At 43.2% G+C, this 9,431-nt stretch overlaps 1 long non-coding RNA gene across 1 annotated transcript; it reads right to left on the bottom strand.

The window, feature by feature from the left end:
* Positions 1-3,287: 3,287 nt before the first annotated feature.
* On the bottom strand, positions 3,288-5,823 carry LOC308462667. Its single transcript, XR_013979251.1, has 3 exons — positions 5,744-5,823; positions 4,786-4,922; positions 3,288-4,103 (listed from the first exon to the last, which is right to left on the bottom strand). It is a non-coding gene; the product is annotated as an uncharacterized lncRNA (long non-coding RNA).
* Between the last annotated feature and the right edge of the window lie 3,608 nt (positions 5,824-9,431).

The following is a 9,431-nucleotide window of genomic DNA, read 5'->3' as shown; positions in this document are numbered from 1 at the left end:
ATTGAGATTAGAGCAGGCACACTAAATATTTATGGCTGATTGCAACCTCTAGCTGATTTTTACTTGAAAAATTAACATTCTGAAAATACAGCACTCTTTAAATGTTTGATTAAGGATACCTTTTATTTATGTCAGCACAAAGAAGAGTGCAGCTGTACAAAACATACATCAATGTCCAAAGTTAAAAGACATTAAAATTCATAAGGTTCATTTTCTGACGTTCTCTACAAACTGTAGCTGAGAGTTTGTCACAGAGTTAACATCAGCAATAAAATTATATAACTGCTGGTGTCACATTCCTTGAGGTACATTCAGAGGCATCTACAATTTTACAGACAAGTTTTACTTATTTCAAAAATGAACATAAATTATCCTTAATCTTACTTTCTGTAATAGTAAAAGGATGTGTCAGAGGAAATCATCTATATTCCAGGGAGGTTTAGCTAAGACAAAGATGAGATTCGGGGTTGTTGTGTTTCATTTTGTTCCATTACATGCAACGCCAACAAAACTACAGAAAGTGAAAATAATTTACAGCAATCCCCTTGTTTAGTAAAGTAGATTAGATACAAAATTTTGTGACAGACTTACTGGCACTCCAAGCAGACGGTTCAGAATTTCCTGTTGCCTGAGAAGGAATGCTATTGTGCCTTTGTCTAGATGGTGGGTTTCCAATTGGCCACTGTGAGAAAAGAATGCTGAACTAGATGGATCTTTGGTCTGATCTCATAGAGTCCTTCTTACGATTCACTAGCCCTGTTTGGTTGTTTCATTTCTGTGCGTGATAGCACTCATGTGAGGGGGGAGCCGGAGTGTGCTGCCAAGCCCCACCCATTCCCACATGTTTCAAAGGCTCACCTGTGACCCTCCAGATGTTGGTAGACTACAGTTCCCATCATCCTTTCCCAAAGGCTATGCTAGCTGGGACTGGAGGGAGCTGGAGGGACATAGTTTTCCCATCTCCACAAGGAATGAAATCACAAGTCCAAGGGTAGCTCCATTGCAATATTGCCTCAAGCAAGATGGCTGTGGATAGTGGTTGAGTAAGTTCATTATTAAAGATACATCAGGGTGCTCAACAGCACATACATACACTTAACGCCTTCCCAGGTCACACTGAACCTATGTGAAATGGCCACCACATGTAGGGGGAAACACTTATAGTACAATGGTATAGAACTCCAGTAAGAAACTGAGGACCTCACATTCTTATTCTGACAGCTGTTGAAAATGTGACACCTCTGTTGGTGGTGATGTAAACAAACCAAAAGTATTTCTGGAAATAAATTCTAACAGCAATAAACAAAAAAGTTAATAAGAAATTTCCCTTGACCCCAAGGTATTGTTGCAAATGTATGATAAAAGACAGGTGGCAAAGGGATAAAGAGACTCTCCACTTTTATATGATCATGACAGCTAGAATTGTTTGCACAAAGTATTGGAAAACAAATCATATACCTAGGCTCAATGGTACATCAGATTGTGGAAATGGCCATCCTGAATAAATTAGCTTGAGCTTGTCAAGCTAGTCTGGGAATCATACAAAGTTTTGACCGAGATTGGAAACAGTGCAAGCAATTCTGAAGTAACAAACAAATCAGCTGCTAGTAGTCATTTTCTGCTTTTATAAATTCTATTATATAAGCAGTCATGAGTTGGGGGAGTAGCCTTTTGAGATCCCACCCCCCAGTTGTAGTAAACATTCCTCAGGATTAAACAAAGTTTGTTTGCTCCACACTTCCATTTCTTGTAGCATCGTTCTACAAAGTTTGCAGCAGCAAAAACAAATAAGAAATATGCTCTAAGATGACAGTCACAAGACTTGAGCGGTGATAGCCATGTGGTCGGATGGTGTGAAACACCCCACGTACTGGGACATGGTCAGATTTCCAAAAACAGACACCCTGTTCCCTAAAATTAGGAGCTACCAGGACCCCCTGATGGGTTCTAGACTGGACTGCACTGCTTGGATCTTTTGGTTGCACTTGAGAATTACATCAAAAGAAAAAAAAATGGTTCAGGTCAATAAAACTGCCCATGCACTTCTCTATCTATGGGCATGGAGTCATCCCACAGGCAGAACTGGCACAGATTTGTAGATTCACACTGCGGTCTGAATGCAAAGCCAGCTGAGAAAATGCCCCCCAAACTAATTTTGTTCCTGGGCTTCTGTCAAGAACTAAGAAGCTGGACATATTTTTACATTTCTTATTTCCCTAAGTCATGGAACAGATTTATACAACCATTTTACATAATAACAATTCCTGCCAAAGGATTACAAATCATGCTGGACAATCCAGACAAATGGACTCAACATCTATTATGACCACTTTTACAACTTTAGTGTAAAGCGAGAGGTCTCTCCACCTCCTAATAATAGCATGAAGAACTTCCACTGCAGTTCCAAGGTATTTGCACTGCAGGAGAAAGTGCTTCAATCTTAACTATGGCAAGCAATGAAGAAAAATAACACGGGGGAGGGAGGGATAGTAGAGGCACTGATAGCAGTAGAAGGCTACCAAGAGCAATAAGGAATATAAGAAAATACAGTTCTATAAAACAAATCACAGCAGCAGACACCTTAATCGTCCAGCCAAATGCATGCTGAAATACAAAAAGCTTTCTGTCTTATTGTAGAAGTGTATGGGGTGGAATATGTTTTTGGGGCTTCCAATTGAAACTATCTTCCTAAAAAACCAAAATAGTCATTTTGAGTCAGGAATGTGTCGGTTTTTTGGGGAGGGGGGATTTATTGACTCCCTCCACCCTGATGTCCCAGTGTCCACCATCTGGCTAGACCCCTGACATATCAAAAAATTACCAGATCCCACACTCTAATCCAGGGTTTTCCAAACGTGAGGATCCAACTATTTTTGGACTAGAACTCCCATCATTCCTAGCTATCAGGACAGCGGTCAGTTGAAGAGAACTGTAGTCCAAAAACAGCTGGAGACTCAAGTTTGGGAAAGCCTGCTCTAATCAGTCCACCTACCCATGGATCTCTATGATAATCAATACATGGCTCTGTCAATCCATTAGGTTATGATAAGCCCTAGTGGTGGTTTAGTGGTTAGAGTGTCAGACTAGGATTTGGGAGACCAGAGTTGAAATCCACACTCGGCCATGGAGCTTGCTGGGTTCATGCCTTGCTAGCCACAGTTTGGAAGTTCCTCTTGTATGGTATTGACTGCATCCATGTTACTCCTGGTAGTAGCTGAAGGAACTGCATCAAGGGAACCAGCAACTGTGCTTTGCTTGTTATTTCTTGCATTTTTATTCCTCCCTGTTCTGCCTTCCTTTCAAAAGTGGAGGTTTCATCTACTTGGCATCTGCAGGCTTTGCCTTAGTGGGGAAAAACTGGATGGCTTGACTTCTGAAAATATTGGACAATTCTTTCCAAATAGAATTGTTTATTAACTTCCTGAGGGGGTGACTTAAGAAATAAGGGAGGAAGAGAAAGGAAGAAAAGAAAAGAAAAGAAAAGAAAAGAAAAGAAAAGAAAAGAAAAGAAAAGAAAAGAGGCTGAAAAGCAGTAGGGTGAGCTTTTGGAGTCCAGCAGAGCTGGTTCTGAGGAGCATAATTAATATCTAGAAACTTTTCAGTATTAACAGACTAAGACAATCTTTGCTGATCTCTGCACAGTTTGTGTCCAAGGATGACCAGCTGAGAGATTAATCAAGTCATCCAAAGTGGAAAATTAAAAGCCATGGGGATAACACCGTCAGGGTATGCAAGGTGGCTCTCCTGCAGAAACAGAGACCTTGGCGGTGGCTTGATGGTCTTTGAGACATTTGCTTCTAGGCAGTCAAGTTTTCCACTGTAGTTCTTCATCTTTCTCTCACTTTTCCAATGAAAGAAGAGAGATTGTCCAAGGCACAAGAATGCCAGTCTTGAGATGTTAAGCTGTGGAATTTTCTGACTATAATGATGATAAACATTTTGTCTTCCAGATGTGAAAATAGAACAGTACCAGGAGGTCCTTCTTCATCCTTCTCCATGTCTTCTGTTAGTTTAAGCTGTCTATTTGTTCCCGCAGAGTAGTAGGAACCTCATAAATGAGCCTGCCTTATTCACATTTTGGTGTTTCAGTTGGGTGTAATGATCTGCAAACACATTTCCAAAAAGCAAAGGGATGACTAATATCATAGTTGCTTATATGTGCAGCCTGAAATCATTAGGTATTTATTTCTTTGATACAGAAGCCTTGTTAGGATGCATCTCAAACAGAGTACTGCTCACTGCCTAGCTGCAATCCAGTCCCCCCTTAAACAAGGTCGTCAGGGTTTTGGATTGAACAAAGGTACCCATCTCTCTGCTCTCTCCAGCCAGGTCAACTGGCCTGCCACCAGAGAGGCAAGCGGGAGCCTTGACTGCAGTCTCCCACCCAACAAAAGTTGTATCCCTACCAGTGGAGGCTGCTTGGTCCCTACAACAGGGCAACCCAACAGCAGGGCTGAGCTGGCCTGGGATCCACTGGATCCCAAGCTGTTCTCACTGCCACCGCTAGCAGACAGAGGGCCTGATCTGGGCCCAGCCTGAAACCTAGTGCTATCTACCTGCCCCACCCACCCACCTACTCCTGCTGCCTCCATGACCAGCTGGGCTGCGGGGGCATCTCAGCCACTCCACAGAGTCTCAGTGGTGGCAGCAGAACGTTAGGACTGCTCTGCTCAGAAGCACAAAGTGTGCAGGCATGCCTTGCTGAATAGCAGCCTGAAGTAAACCCGAGAACACAGAGCTGAAACAACTGCCTATTGCTTTCCCCTTTGCCTCGTGTCCACTTACCTCCCCGCCTTCTATTGTTTCCCAAGCATCAAATGCCATACTGTAAGCTCCTTGGGGTAGGGGCCTCTCCTCTTGTATTCTGTTACACACCATGCACATTGACGGTGTCACATGACAGATGATTTCACAAATCACTGCTGTTGTGTGAGGGGGGAAGAATCTTTATGTTGAAAGCTTGCCTTGTGTTAGTCCCATGGACACATTTTGCAGTTATTTGTGCAGACCATTAAAAGCCACAAAAGGGGTCTGCATTTATCCCAGCTCTCCACATTTACCGGTCCCTCCTCTTTCTCTACATTTGACAACAAGGGCCTCACACGCAGCAGCGCTTAAAACTGGCGGGGGGAAATGAAAAAAGAAAAAGAAAAGAACAGACCGAGCGATTTAATTAACAAATGCAGAAGAGAGACAGAAATGGTTGAGATTCCTGCTGTAAGATTTACATAGATGGACAGGATGGAGCTTGCTCAAGATGTGGGGAGGGTACAGTGGGGGAGAGAGTGGAAGACTCTGTCCAAAAATAAAATGAATCCATATATGCAGAGAAAGAATGGGTAGCCATTTTGCAGTTAGAAACGGTTTGTATATTAAGGGATGTATCTAACTTGCAAATAACAGGTGGGGGGGGGAGGAAATTTTGATTCAGTTTGTGGCAGGGGCAAAAGGTTAAAGCTTCCCTTCCTCTATGATACAAACCTGACCTAGCGCCAAATATCAAACAGCCCTGAGTAGGCACAAGCATCAGTTAACCAGCATGCTAGTAACTAAAGTAACTTGTAACACTGAAGGGCAACTGGATGCTGATAATTTTATGCTGCGAGCTCCAAAGGTTGCCTAGCAACTGACTGACTTGGCATATCCACACCACACATTTAAAGCACTGTGGTACCACTTTAAACAGTCATGGCTCCCCCAATGAATTGTGGGAGCTTTAGTTTGCTAAGAGTTTTTAGGATACCTCTATTCCCCTCACAGAGCTCCAATTCCAGAAGTTTTCTGTGAAGAAAGATTGTTAAACCAATCTGGTTGTTAAACCTGATAATTCTAGCTCTGGGAAGGGAATAGGGGCCTCCTAGCAACCCTCAGCATCATTAGCAAGCTACAGCTCCCAGGATTCTCTGGGGGAAGCCATGACAGTTTCATGTGACATCATAGTGCCTTAAATGCATAGTGTGTTGGGGAACCTCAGGCCCACGCAACAACCGTAGCTCTCCAGGCCTCTCTGTTTGGCACCCCAGGACTCCCCAGCCCTGCCCCCTCCCAAGGCCACTCTCCACTCCCAAAGCCCATCTCTTACCAGCCCTGCTCTGCAATCTTCAAGGCCTTTGGCCTGGCTGGAACATGTCACTGAACTGTCACAAGGGCTCTTGCACACCTGAATGGAGAATGAAGAGGGCTGTGTGGGTGTGCATGCTGAAACCTTGGACTGGAATGTCAACTATTGTGCAAAGATAAAATTTGCATGGGTTATAGCACCCACTTTTGCCTCTGGTCCCACCCACCGCTGGCGTGGAACCACTAGAAGGTCTCCAATGACTGCAACCCTCGGCCCAAAAAGGTTCCTCACCGCTGGAGGTTTCAGGCAATTCCGAAATTGATGTGGAGCTGTTTGTCCCGTAATATTTTATACAGTGGTACCTAGGGTTTAGAACTTAATTAATTCTGGAGGTCCATTCTTAATCTGAAACTGTTCTTAAGCTGAGGTACCACTTTAGCTAATGGGGCCTCCCACTGCCGCCGGTCTGCCACCACGTGATTTCTGTTCTGAAGCAAAGTTCTTAACCTGAGGTACTATTTCTGGATTAGCGGCGTCTGTAACCTGAAGTGCCTGTAACCCGAGGTACCACTGTATAATAATTTCCTTCTGCAGCTTCTTCTTTTAAAAGCACACCCAGCTGTAAGTACCTGGAAGCCATTTTTACAGCAATTCACACTAGCTTATGCAGGCAGGGGTGACTTCCCAATATGAGTGTACTGAATGGGCAACCATTATTACAGTCTTCCTGGGATGGTTCCCCAGCCCCCCCCCCCCGCAGGCATATGCATTATTCTGCACAGGTGATCTGCACCTCTAAAATGACTAAAATTGTACCAGAATAAAAATTATAGCAGGTGGCAATTTGGAGAGATAGAGAAATAAAGTATTATAATTATAGTTAACAATTATATATAATGATATGCAGGCTGTTACTTTAATACTCATCTGCGTCATTCTGCAAATGGGATGCTGCACCTTTGCAACCTCTGGGACAGATGGAATTTCAGCTTCAATGAGCCCTTTGAGGAGCACTAGGGAAATATGTCTGTAAATAACAGACCATTTATTTTGGCACAGGGCTTCTTCTCTTGCCCAAATGAAGTGCTGTAGCGGAGTCTCCTTGAGAACATGACATAACAGAATGGATAATTTGTCTGTTCCCAAAGGTGACTTTTCAAACACTGTTTTAAAATAATCTGCTGTGGGGATAAGGAGACATAACAAGGCAGGGAAGGCAAATGAAGTTCAGCCTGTTTGATAGAGAAAAAGAAATTTCACCTTCCCTGTCAGCAGCTCTGTCTTATGGAAATTATACGGGTGGATTTATGGAAATTCTTTTTTTTCCCCTTCTCTATCTGAGCTTAAAATGGAAGCAAGTTCCAAAACTGTTTCTCCATGTTGAAACAATTTCTCCAAGGGAAGGCGATTACAGTGAAGCTAAATAAATATTTGATTTCTAGATGCCCAAATCATGGCCACAGTAAGGACTGTGAATTACAGCAGATTTACGTGTTTGCGTGTCGAGGTCCCCAATCCACCCCCAAAATAACTCACAACAGACACGTAATTTTTGTTTAAGATTTTTGGTATGATTTTGGCCACAACTTTATTAAAATACAAACCGTGAGTGGTTGTTTAGGCATTGGTTAAGACTATCTGTCCCCCTGCCTGGGGACAGAACTGACTTCCGGGCACCACCGAAAGACAGTGCGGGGGAAAGCAAGTCGGGGAGAAATGGAGCTGAGTCAGAGACCCTCAATTCTCACCCGCCTGCTCCCCGAAGGCTTGCCAGCCCTAGTCCCATTCCAGGGATTGGACGAAAAGATGGCAAGCCCCAGGATTCCTTTAACGGAATTCCCTTTCCGCAGCAACCATGGAGGGGCAGGCCCAGCCTATCCTAACCCCTCCTCCACCAGATTTATAACCAATGCCTAACCACAACCTTACAAGTTGTGACGATTTGCTACGCAGTAGGCAAAAACCACCCAGCCGGCCAATTTGCCAGGTGGAAAAATTCCTACCAGGCCCCTGCTCAAAGGCAGACGACCCCATGACAGGCATAGCAAGGTCAATGCAACAACCCCTTACTCTAGGGCGGGTGGGCGGGTGATCCGTTGCACGCAGCAAAAGAGAAAGTACAAGGCTGCGTGCAGAGTATTTAAACCTTTTACCCCTCCCACCAAAATTGCAACATAACTTTTGCCCCAGCAACTCAGCAATCCAATCACTGCCCCCTGGCCATCTTGGAGAACTTACCCAGCAACAAAGGGGGTGGCTCAGTAGACCCCACCGCAAGACGTGCTCTCCCTGAAGGAGAACACGCTTTGTCCCAGGAATGGTTAAGCCGCTTTATACTGAATCAAACCATTGGTTTACTTAGCCCAGTGCTTCTCCATAGGACAGACTGAAGGCCTTTCCCCCAGCCCTTTCGATGCATTTTAAAATATGGATTTATTCTGCAGATAATCAATAATACACCACCACGATCACAATGACACAGTCACATCATAAACAATACCTAAACATATTAAAAATGACAACATTAGCATCTTAGAAACCTTAAAACCCATTAAACATAAAACATTTTAGATTCAAGCAAGTCTTATATTAATATGGCTAATACTGTATATCACTATTTGATCTCAGTCTTAGGATGATAACAGACAAAGTGGGCCTTGCTTGAATATGACTAACAACGGCTATGGCCCTTACATTTCTCATGATTATCCAGTAAGCTTTTATAATATCTCATTTAGACCAAAGCAGTATCAAAACTTACCTATCCGTAAATTAGTGGGATAAATCAGCCTCATATAACCAAAGTGCTTAACTCTAATTAATGCATGAAAGAGTCAATGCATGGAGGGGTTAAGATCACAGAGTAAGCTGTCCTGCCAGCCTCAGCTATGTCATTCCCCCTCACCTTAGGAGAAAGGGTTACCAAACTCTTTGTTCTCTTACTTCCAGTGCTTTTTTTCTTTAAAAAAAAACGTTTATGGGTACTCTCATTTTCCTACTCATATTGAAATACTGTCCCTCAATGAAGCCAAACTTAGATTCACAAAATGTTTAGGGGTATGCATACCCCTGTGCCCCCGCAAAAGGCACTGCTCACTTCCATCATGTGAACCCAACAAATAAGGAAGTGTAAGCTTAGACCACATGGCTTAAGTGAACCTCTCTATGTTTCTATACAAATAATTTTGAAACATTCAATATTTTGGAACCTCTTGCTGCTGTATGGAAAAGCACATGAATCTGACAGTTGAATGGTTCATAAGCAAATCATTTTTAACTTACCAAACATGTGGTCTCTTTCTATGCTAAGGGAAGTGGGGAACGTTGGAAGCAATTTAGAAGAGGTTATTTTAAAGGTTGGCTTTACTTT

This window comes from Podarcis pityusensis (assembly GCF_964106645.2).
Source record: "Podarcis pityusensis genome assembly, chromosome: 1".
Lineage (NCBI taxonomy): Eukaryota > Metazoa > Chordata > Lepidosauria > Squamata > Lacertidae > Podarcis > Podarcis pityusensis.
The sequence above is the reverse complement of the archived record's forward strand: the minus strand, read 5'-3'. Positions and strand labels throughout refer to the sequence as shown.